This window comes from Coenobita brevimanus, chromosome 72 (genome assembly GCF_032717465.1).
Source record: "Coenobita brevimanus isolate Jiangsu-jjx chromosome 72, ASM3271746v2, whole genome shotgun sequence".
Classification (NCBI taxonomy): domain Eukaryota; kingdom Metazoa; phylum Arthropoda; class Malacostraca; order Decapoda; family Coenobitidae; genus Coenobita; species Coenobita brevimanus.
The window spans coordinates 1674860-1686712 of NC_137025.1; the positions used below are offsets into that span (position 1 = coordinate 1674860).

General features: G+C 44.0%; 1 pseudogene; it reads right to left on the minus strand.

The window, feature by feature from the left end:
* Positions 1–7224: 7224 nt before the first annotated feature.
* LOC145407191 (myosin regulatory light chain 2 pseudogene) lies at positions 7225–8888 on the minus strand (annotated as a pseudogene).
* Positions 8889–11853: the final 2965 nt, after the last annotated feature.

Genomic DNA, 11853 nt, shown 5'->3' on the forward strand with positions numbered 1-11853 from the left:
ATAGTGCAATGGTTCATCAGTTCAATGCATGGGATGGCCCTGAAGGGTTGGTTAACTGCCTGCAGCTGATGGGTCTGCTCGGCCAGGAAGACTAGTTGACATCGTAATACCCTTGTACCGTGAACTTGCTAAATGGAAACTTGAAAGATCTAGGTACAGTATAATGTAAATATGCCAAATGTCTACTGGGCACTATGCTGCAACTATATTCCTCCTATTATAGCTAGTTTTCCTCTAAATCACAAGTTGTAATGTACTGCATATTTTTACTTCCACCTACCCCTTTCTGTGTTGGGGCTAGGCTACTCTTCCCTGATAAAGGGTGGCCAGTTGCTTGTACATGAGTGGCATTATGTTACCAACAAACAAACCCTTTGATAAACCCTTGTGCCCTACATCCAAGTAACCAAGAATCTGAAAATATAATTTCTTTCCCGATCAAAGTTTCCAATCAATCAACTCTGACGCCAGTAAGGATGGTTAGTGACTAGTTGGAGTCATATCTTACTCCCCACTAGATATTTAAAAGTACCAATGGGTAAGAATTTTACGTTTAAAGACATCAATGATGCTGTATGCTTGTAGGCTAACATTAACTTCCTTGTTCAAGTTTGCAAACTGCAATTTAATGTGAAGTCATTTAAAGAGCACTAAAAGTTTTCCCTTAACCTCTTTTTAATCCCATTAGCCTACTGTTTTTTGTCATTCTTAGGCACAGTCTTGTCTGACAAGGAAGCTCCCTAACACCTTTTTCTTGGCAATTTTTTGTATATACCTCGTTAGTATCCTTTTGAAAGTTATTTATGCAGAGTATGGCTATTGAAATTTTATATAACAATACGATAGTAAATAATAAAGCACATTATAAAAAGGTTTGGGAGCTCCTTAACCGACAAGAATACTGGCCTGTCTACTACCAAGAATTATAAAGCTATTTCTTGTAGTGAAGGGTTTAAAACTAACCCAGACAGTATCTCAACTGAATAAAATAGATTATTCTTAAGGCAGGAATAAAGTTGCATGGGGGAAGCACTCAAAAATACTACCACACTCCCTGCAGTTCCCCATTCCTGGCTAAACTATTACAGTACGGGAGAGTATCTGAAAAACACTCATTTCTTATTAAAGCTTGAAATCACAAATTCTGCACATGGTCAGTTTCAGAATGTGAACCCAGCGGACTGCAGGCTGGCTTCCCTTCACTATCCTTTTAGGGGCTAGGGAACACAACTAAAGAGTTCCCTCACAAACTGCCTATCCCCTATCTATATTATCCATTAAGTAAATCAAAGACCATAAAAACTACCTAATGCATCAACTGGTTTGATTTTTAACACTTACGGTTGCATAAAACTAGAGTCTTTAATGGTAGGAAAATATTGGTAACCTTATTTCCACCTTTAACTGGGTTACTATCCTCAGTACTATATTATGATCTCAAGAAATGCCCCTGGTTACTAGCCAAATTTGCCAGTCTCCAAATAACTGTTACAGGAAGTATGTCTGAGTCTCCTTGGTTGCTAGTCAAGACCCTCCAGTCCCCAAACACTGCAATCAACGCAGCGGAAAAGGTTAAATTTGGGAAAAACACTTACCTGAAAAGCCATGGTCGTTTGAACTGAACTACCCGTCTTCTCGGTCGCTTAAATCCAACCACTCGTACAATTCCATCCAAACACCAATCTTCTTGGCAGACAAATCTCTATCCACTGAAAAGCAAAAAGATCAATTTACTATGCAGTACTTAAGACTATCAGAACGGTCTTATTTACAGGCTAACCCAATAAAGTACTATTGAAAACCAAACAAATTAAGGCTGAAAAACATTAAATATAACAGAAAACCCATTCAGTGCCACGTCTACAACTTTGCTTGCTACTACCAGACAACTTTATGCAATAAAAAATAAAAAATCGTTAAGGCAAGCACAGCCAAACTGTCAAATATTAAAATCTGGAGAAGAAGAATCTACTGTACACATCAACTTTGCCTCGTGCTACCATCGCTATCTTGAATGCCTAGCTATAACAATGGATTACCCCACAATATGCTGCTAGTCATGAAAAAGTGCACTGGGAAGCATGAAGGACTGTATTATTGTGATCCCATCGGTGAGGTACGGGATATAGTTAGAAAAGAAAAAAACAGGTAAACAAACTACCATGGGACACACGCCTTGCAAAACAATCAACGCTCTCAGTTAAAATATTCCAAAAGAACTCAGTTTAACAGACAACCTCACACCAAGTCAATAGCCCAAGAGTGTTTAACATAATCCAGTTCAAATAAGTGAAAATTAAAGGGACGAAAAAGGAAATTATGCATACCGAAAGCACAGCAGAACGTCTCACCAGCCCCGTCTAACTCAAAATGAACCGCCTTTCCTCTAGTCCCTCCCTCCCTCCAGCCCTCTCCCTCCATTCCCTCCTGCTTCCCCTCCCCCCCTCCTCTTCTCCGGTCCTACTCCATTATGCAGTTTTCGTATTTTTTACATGCACATATATGAATATACTGTATATAGTTTTCTGTAAGGAATGTTTATGTATGTGTGTAAATACCGGTATGTGTATTTTTCCACTGCTCTATGAATTAGCCTCCAGTGGGTAATGACTGCCTGTACTGTCTCCATTTTGGGATATATGAATAGGTATATATTTGTGAATAAAAGATGTGTGTATATGTATGTAAAAGATTATTTTAATTTGAATCTCAATCTAATGGAAGTCGGTAGTTTCCTCCAAACCCCCTACCTCTCTCCATCCCCCACTTTCTTCCCTCCATCTCTCCGTCCCCCATTTCTTTCTCTCCATCCCCCAATTTCTTCCCTCCTTCTCTCCGTCCCCCACTTCTTTCTCTCCATCCTCCACTTTCTTCCCTCCTCTTTCTCTCCGTCCCCCATTTCCTTCCCTTCTCCTCCTCTCCCTTCTCCTCTTGCTCTCCCTCCCCCACCTCCTTCCCTTTATCTCCCTTCCTCCTCCCCACCTCTCCCCCCTCCTCCTCTCTATCCCCCACCTCTTCCACCCTCCTTCTCCCTCCATCCCTCATTCCTTTCACTCCCCCATGTCTCCTCTCTTCTCCCCCTCCTCCCTACTTTTCCTCCACAAAAAGCCGGAAGAAATTCCTCTACCCCCCATTCCTCCCTCCCTCCGTCTCCACTCCCGCCAACCTCCACATCCTTCCATGCACAGGGTTCTACAACACTGGAAAACATATTTTTCTTTCTTTTTTCTTCCTTTCTTTCTTGTCTTAACCCCCCACTGCGGGTGACGGTACATTTAGGTTTATTCCCACTGATACTAAACGATTATATTCAACTCAGGAGGGATTTATTTAGTGATTTATTAAGGTTATATCTATCCTCCCACATTCGAAAATTCAATACCTGAATAAAATCATACGGAGTTTGCTAGAGTGAAACGGAAATTACGTAATAGGTTTTACCACTACAACTCCTCCTACTGCTGCTGCTGCTATTGCTTGTGTTACTGCTACTACTACTACTATTACTACTACTACTACTACTGCTGCTGCTGCTGCTGCTGCTCCTGTTGCTGCTATTACTGTTGCTGTTTCATCCGCTACTGCAACTACTACTGGTGCTGATCCTGCTGCTGATGTTGCTGTTTCTACTACTACAACTGCTTCTGCTTTTTTTTTTTTTAATGCACAGAAGAAGGAACCAAAAGCCAGAAGCCCGTAGATTGTTCCCTCCAAGAAAAAAAACAAAAACAAGATAACGAGAAACAAAAACAAGATAACGAGGACCCAAATTCAAGATCTGTTCAATTCAAGATGCCTGGGCACACTGCACTTGAAAGACTGGAGTTCATAGACAGTAGGCAATACAAACAGAGAAAGACAGTTCCAGAGCTCAACAGTTGCATACATGAAGGATAGAGAGTAACGGTTAACTCTTGCATTAGAGAGTTGGACAGAAAAGGGATGAGTTTGTTGCTAGACGGGTGCTACGCGCCCGCCGAAGTGCTGGAGGGATGCAAGCTGCACTACAGTTGTTTTGTTGTTGCCGTCACTACTATACTACTACTACTACTACTACTTATGCTGCTGCTACTACTGTTGATGGCTGGGTTGGGTGGGGTGCAAGGGGGTTCAGGCTGGGTTAGGTGGGGTGCAGTGGGGTTCTGGCTGGGTTGGGTGGGGTGCAAGGGGGTACTGGCTGGGTTAGGTGGGGTGCAAGGGGGTTCTGGCTGGGTTAGGTGGGGTGCAGTGGGGTTCTTGCTGGGTTGGGTGGGGTGCAGTGGGGTTCTGGCTGGGTTGGGTGGGGTGGGTGCGGTGGGGTACTGGCTGGGTTAGGTGGGGTGCAGTGGGGTTCTGGCTGGGTTGGGTGGGGTGCAGTGGGGTTCTGGCTGGGTTGGGTGGGGTGCAGTGGGGTTCTGGCTGGGTTGGGTGGGGTGCAGTGGGGTTCTGGCTGGGTGGGGTGGGGTGCAGTGGGGACATTTCTTACTGTAGTTACTCTTCTTCCTGAGTTCTTATGTGGATTAAGAGCAAAGTGTACTACGATTGTGTAAAATGGAATGTGTGTGGATATTCGTTTAGCGACTTGTAGAGTAGGTTGTGGACTAATGAAGTAGAAGACGGGCTGGTGTAAGCAAGGACTGTGAGAGATGGACTGGCTACGTGAATACTGGCCATGTACAAAGTGAGAGTATTTTGACAGGTACAGAAAACCTTGCAGTGGGTGGGAGCGAACATCATCCATTCATTCATGTAGTGCTGCCTCCAGGTGAGTAACGATTTATATAGTGTAGCCCAGGGATTCATTTACTACTTTAGGTGGTAATGATGCCTAGTGGGTATAGACGCTAATACTATATGTGCCTGTAAGGGTTTCCGTCTGAGGGGTGGTTGGGGTTTACTGCTCACATAACGCCACTCAGGAGCGTGTGAGGCTGGTGACCCTTGCCTTAGAGTAGACGAACCCAGGCCCTAAATGCAAAATGGGGCACAAAAGATTGGATGATGGATGGCTTCGCTATATTAGGATGATGTGACGGTAAGAGCGGTGTAAAGGGATTCGGTATAGCCTACAGGTATGGAGCCACGATTTGATTCTGTTCAGTTTCTACTTGCGATTAAAAGGTAGGGGGCTTGGTTGTGAGGTGTGGTGGGTTAGTACCGTAGATTTGTGTGTGTATGTATATTTTGTGTGTGTGTGTGTGTGTGTGTGTGTGTGTGTGTGTGTGTGTGTGTGTGAGAGAGAGAGAGAGAGAGAGAGAGAGAGAGAGAGAGACTGATGATATGACTGTGGCACATTTTAACCCACAACTATGGTCCCTTTAAAGTTCTTTCTACAACAGGAGAGGCTTCGTGGTGAAAATGTTACACAGACTGAAATAGACACCTAGATAGACAGACGGAGATAGATATAGAGGTACATAGACAAATGGAGATAGAGGATATAGACAGATACAGGTAAGCATATAGATAGATAGACAGCTAGACAGACAGACGGAGATAGATATAGAGGTAGATAGACATAAATGGAGATAGAGACTACAGAGATACAAGTAAACATGTAAATAGATAGATAGATATAGATTGCTAACTAGATAGATCGACAAAAAGATTGATAGACTGATAGATAGACAAACAGATACATATATATCAAAACAGGAAAAGGGTGGGTTTAACAGGTGCCAAGAAATGAAGAACTGAGAGCCAGCAAGAGTACATGACAACAGAGAGAGAGAGAGAGAGGGGGGGGGGAGGGAAGAAAGAGAGCCAAGAGAAGAGGAAATGAGTTAGACTTGCGTCATGAAAATAAGGAGAGAAAGAGAGAGAGAGGGAGGGAGGAAAGAGAACCAAGAGGAAATGAGTTAGACTTGTGTCATGAAAATAAGGAGAGAGAGAGAGAGAGAGAGAGAGGGAAGAAGAAGAAGAAGAAAAAGAACTTGGAGAGGAAGAGGAGAATGAGAAGTCAGAACACGTGGCCAGCTAACCAGCAAGCCAACACAACAAAAATAAACATGGTCGGGTGGGGAAACAGAGACACGGGCCCCTTTTATAGTGACTGTGGCTAGCGGGTCTGCCTTCTCCTTTGCTACTTTATTTTTAACCCTCCACACAACCGCCACTCCCTGTATTCTAGATGCCTCACGCTGTTTTAATAGTGTTCTCATATTGCCGCCTTGTGTGGGGTATATGCGCGTGTACATCGGAGTATCGAGTTTCCCGGGCATTCCTGAGCGGGGGAGGGGGGGGGGGAAGGAATATCTGCCTTCATTATTTATTTTTATGCTCAACCAGGCATCTCTGACTTCCTCTGTATTTAATTGGCAAGCACTAGTTTGTATCCTAATTCATTAGTGTTCATTTTATCCCAGCAACAATTTGTGTGCTAAGGATACAGGATTCTTTGTCTGGCTGGTCTTGGCACTAGTTTTTGCGGGGGATATGCAATACCATTTAGTGCCTCCTCACCATATCCCGCCATGGGAAGAGTAAACTGATAGTTGTGTCATTGTCCTTTTGACATATAATACTTGGTTCTTATAGCCTCTTGATTGCATATTGGGCTACCAGTTGCTGCTTTCATGCCAAAATGCCGCTATTAGGGATGATATCAAGCTCTTTGAAACTAGTTTACCGATAGCCTGCATACTTTCTCGACAAGCCAACGGATATTTACTGCGCTTCCTTTCATATATAGTGGTTTCGTAAAAAAAAAAAAAAAAAAAAAAAAAATCCTGCTTTATATTATAAGCGGTGCAAAGAATTTTTCCCCTTCAGATCTCGGGGGTTTCCATTATAATAGTCTGTCAAATAAGTAATCTGACGAGTCATATCACAGTAGTCAGTTGAAGTTGGATTAAATTTCCCTTTCTATACATATGTCCTTTTTTATATATTTCATCAGTAGAGCTGGTAATTCCGTTATCAAGCCGTTAGAAAAAATAGCTTGCTAAATGTCTGTTGTGAGATTAGGGTGAAGTTACCAATTTGCTAGCTTTCAACTTCTACACTTTGCCAATTTGTTAATATCAGCAGCTTTACAAACTGCCCGGTTGTTTATCAGTCCTTAATTTAATAGGAAACTGAAACATCTATAAAGATCAGTTTATTGAGCTAACTAGGTTAGTATAAAATAAATAATTATAAACAGAAGGCTAGAGCTACTCAATTAGCGCTATAACCGGGCAGTATGTATGGTTACACACGAACTACTAGCAAAAAATAAAAGAATAGCAATGAAAAACATAAAACTCATAGTAAAACATTTTTATTTGCTTCTATATAGCTTGTTGGAGATGGCCAGTACATTCTGTTTCACATTTATATAAAAAATGAAACATTGTTGGGATAGTCTTGAGCTTCGGCTACGGTGCTGCCACTCATCCAGCGACCCTGAAGTGGAGGAGCGACACCGGACGACCTCGCTTCTTGCTTCAACGACCCCCAGCTGCAGCGCGTGCACGACCCTGTGGTGGCGACCAGTGACGACCACAGCTGTCTAATGCGCACGACTCGAGCCTGAGGGGCAAGGAAATCGAACGCAGTGTCTTCCTCTGAGCTGGATGGGAGTGTTGGCGCGCAAACCACTTAGCTCTCTTCCGCCTGCTTCTCGTTCACTTTTTATTTTCACGAATCTTGGTCGCTCACCGTATTACTATAAGTGGGAGCGGCGTGTCCCTCACTTCAATATTGTTTTCCTTGGTCTCTGGTCGATCAACTTTCGCTATGTGTGTGTGTGTGTGGGTTTTTTTCCCACTCACATTCAAACGCCGCTCCCGAAGTGACCTTGTTTTTCAAAGTTGATCGCGATTCCACTCGAGCCGATGGGCTGAGGGACGACTGGATGGATGGATGATCGCAGGATAACAGGAGAGGACGGAGGAAGGACAGATATGTGGGTAGATAGATAAATGAGAAGAGAAAATGTTGCGTCCTCAACTATTCCTGCGAGACTTGAAGAAATGGGCCCGTTAAGATACAGACTAGGATCACTTTGATGGATGATGATGTGATTTGGATGGATGGCAGTAAGTGATGAATGAGAGAGAAGACAGAGGTGTGGAGATGAAGGGGGAGAGAAAAAATTGGATGGGAAGGATGGGTAGACCAGCGCGCAGCAGCAAAAGTCCGCCATTGAAGCAAGCGAAAAAGATCACTGATAGAGTACCGCCATTGTAGAGTGTCACAGCCCCAAGGTTGCAAAGATGCGCTGCTCTGGTGGTGTCCTGGAGTGGTTGCCTGCTTCACACTGCGATATGAGCATCCTCCTGGCCAGGTCGGGGTGGTGGGGAGGGGGATGGGGTGGCGAGTGAACTGATGACAGGGACAAGATGGCTGTTACGAGTGACTTAGGCAGCGGCCTCCTCTTCCTCCTTGCCTGAGCCGGCGCACAGCATGGCGATGAGGGCGTCGGCGTCGATGATGCCGGTGTCCTCGTCCATATCCATCTGCTCGAAGGCCTCGTCAACCTCCTGGGAGGTGAACTTGTCGCCAAAGGCCATCAGCATGGTGCGGAACTGCTCGGAGTCGATCTGGCCGGGCTCCTTCTCGAAGGCGCGGAATGACTTGGCCACAACATCGTCATCGTCGCTCTCGCCTGAGGAGCGGGAGGCGAACATGTGCAGGAGGGTGGTGAAGTTGATTGGGCCGGGGGCGTCAGCCAGCATGTCATCCAGGTCCTGGTCGGAAACGATGCGGCCGATCTCGTCGTACACGCCACGCAGATCCTCCTTGCTGATGATGCCATCACGGTCGCGGTCCATCACCTGGAAGCCCTCCTTGAACTCCGCCACCTGCTTCTGTGTGAACATATCAAACACATTGCTTCCTCCCTTCTTGGCCTTCTTGGAGGACGAGCGGGAACCCTTGGAGGCAGGCATGGTTGCGACCTGTGGCTGTGATGCACTGGCCGCGCTCCCCCGCCCCCCTCCCTATATATCCTGCGCGCCCAGTCCCGCGCACCCCTGCGGCGCACACCCTATATTTGGGATCCGGCGCCGCGCTACTGCCGGTAAAAATACCCGGGGCCACGGCAGGACCTCAGCCTCGGCCTGCTACCTGTCCACCCTCAACACCCGCACTCACGCAACACCACACCTCCAACTCGCACTCACCCAATTGCACGCTCTTACACAAACACCGTTTAATTTTTCATATGTGCCAGTAGCTGCTTGTAGAACCTAAATTTTAATTATGCTGGTGAACTCTGTAATGAAAGAAATTACTTTGTGCGGAAAATTATTATTATCATTTTTAACTAATGAACATAAACCAGCCACACCAAGTCTAACTCAGATCTTGCAACTCCAGCGTAAATAACCTAGTCAGATATCCTAATTCATCCTAACCTTCCTCATCCCTCCCTAACCTAACCCAAGCTAACCGTAAGGCACCGCAAAACAGTACCCAACTCAAAATACTGACGGAGCCGGGGATCCGTTACACCCGTTACAGGAGCCAACTGGCCCGTTCAAATTTCAAACGTACCGGGAACGAAAACGACTTGAATCATAAATCTATATCTAATCGCCTTCACAAGAAAATTTTCGCAGGTTTATAGTAGTCGAAAAACAATTGGCCAAGGAGGAAAAAACGACTTCATCGGATTGAAGTAAAACCCTTCGAGATTCTAAGTTCCATTGCACACTCAAGAAAAAAAAATCTTTCATTGCATCAACTTACTAAGTTGCTCTTGCAAAATCTGCCCTGCAAATCCCTTCTGCTAAATGTCAAATTAGTGAGGTGCAACCTTTATCATGTGTACGAGTATATCCAAAAATACTTTACCAATTTCTATCCCACTGTAGTTCTTTGGCTTCACTGTTATCCAATACCATGGTAGATCTAAGGGAGTCCCCTGACCGCGTGACCCCCAAAGCAATAACAATACTATTACTACTACAAATAATAATAATAATAATAATAACAATAATAAAATAATGACAGGTAGTGATAGTTTCTCCATCTTTCGTGAAAAACAACACAAGCAAAAAAAAAAAAAAAAAATCTGGATCCACCCCGAGTCCTCTCTCACACGCCCACGAACATCATCCACCTTGTCCATCCACACCTCTACACCTATAAGTCATTCACCTTAACTTGGTCCAGAGTATCACCCTTTTACAGAGTATTTTCCGCAGCTCAGTGGCAGAAAAAGGCAATGCTACAGCACTACATCCTTTCCATGGCACTTCTTCGCGACTCACACCATAATCAAGTATATATTGATCTACAGCTACAACTCAGCACTCATGATAGAAACAAGGCAATTTACACCAAGTTAAAGTGAAAAAAGTATATATATATATATATATATATATATATATATATATATATATATATATATATATGATCAATGTAAGACTCCAAGGCGCTGGACTGGAGTATGTTGTCCTTGTAACAGAGAAGGAAAAATATGCGTTACTAAGTTGGCCTCCGCACACACCTATAACTCTGCCATCTTGCCAGACACCAGGCTCGCTCCTTCCTGATTTCTCTCTCTCTCTCTCTCTCTCTCTCTCTCTCTCTCTCTCCAGATGTCACCCGCTGTCACCGAGCTGTCAAACTACCTCGCCAGCCATGTAAGTCTCCATGTGCGTTACTTACTCTTGCTAATATATGCCATTTTGCATATACTGTATATATATATATATATATATATATATATATATATATATATATATATATACTGTATAAACCCACACAGCAGTATCCCGCTCTACATGTCTACCTGTACTGTCATTTTCCCAATATCTTTTAATTAGCTGTTTGTTAGATTGTTACTGTGCGTCTAAACTTCCATAATCATTCGTCTATGTAAGTATATAAATCACCTAAATAATACTCAGGTAAGAATAAGTCTTGCTCTAGACAGCCTCCACCTGACGAACACAACATTCCCGGTTCAACACATTAATACTTAACCATCTGTCAACATTCAAACACCTGCCTCAAAACACATCCAACATTAATGTTAGCTGGACTTGCCTGAAACTCCGCTACAACAACCAAAAAGAGTTTGCTGAATAAACAGTCTTGGAGCCGAAGATGAAAGCTGAGATGCGCCAAGATTCATATCACCTAATTTGTTCTGACACCGAATTTACCAACAAATTTACGATCAGTTTCCTCTCGCAGCTTACGGTGTTTTGCATTCAAGTTTTTGGTGGAGAAATGGGCAAATAATGATCTGAAATTTAATGGAGAACAATAAACATTTCAGTCAATGGGGACGTTTTAATCTTTTCATGTTCGAATGCTCCCTCCTCACCAAAGGGATGACAGAGGGGAGAAAAGGTAGATTAGATGATAGAGGGGTGAGAGGAAGGGGAGGAAAGGTGAGGAGAGAGGGGTGTGGGGAAAAGGTGAGGAGAAAAAGAGGAAAGATGGCATGACGGAGGAGGGTAAGGTAAGGGGGGCGGGAGGGTAGAGAGTAATGCCGGGAACGCTGACGTCGAGTTTAAACCGTGCGACACCACCACCACCACCACCACCGCCACCGTACTCTCACTGGCCACTGTGTCTGCGAGTATTTTTTAAAGGTGACTACTTTCCACCCAAGGCCATGCTTGAACTCCCTAAACTCATGTGTCAAGTAGAAAGTGTTGGTAGAGCCAGATGAAAAAAAATGAACAAGAAAGAAAGAAAGAAAAATAGTTTGCCGCGTCAGAACACTTAACACCAACACATACATACATACCCAACAATAAAAATAAATAAATGAGTAAATAAATAAATAAATTAATAATGCTGATACAATTTCCGGGCCTAGGATTATCCACGTATTCCCCGCGTGACACAGTGGTAGAAAAAGCAGGAGCTGTGTGGGGTTGGAAATTCGCCCTAGTTGCAGAATATGGTCGATTATATTCCTTGGGCAGG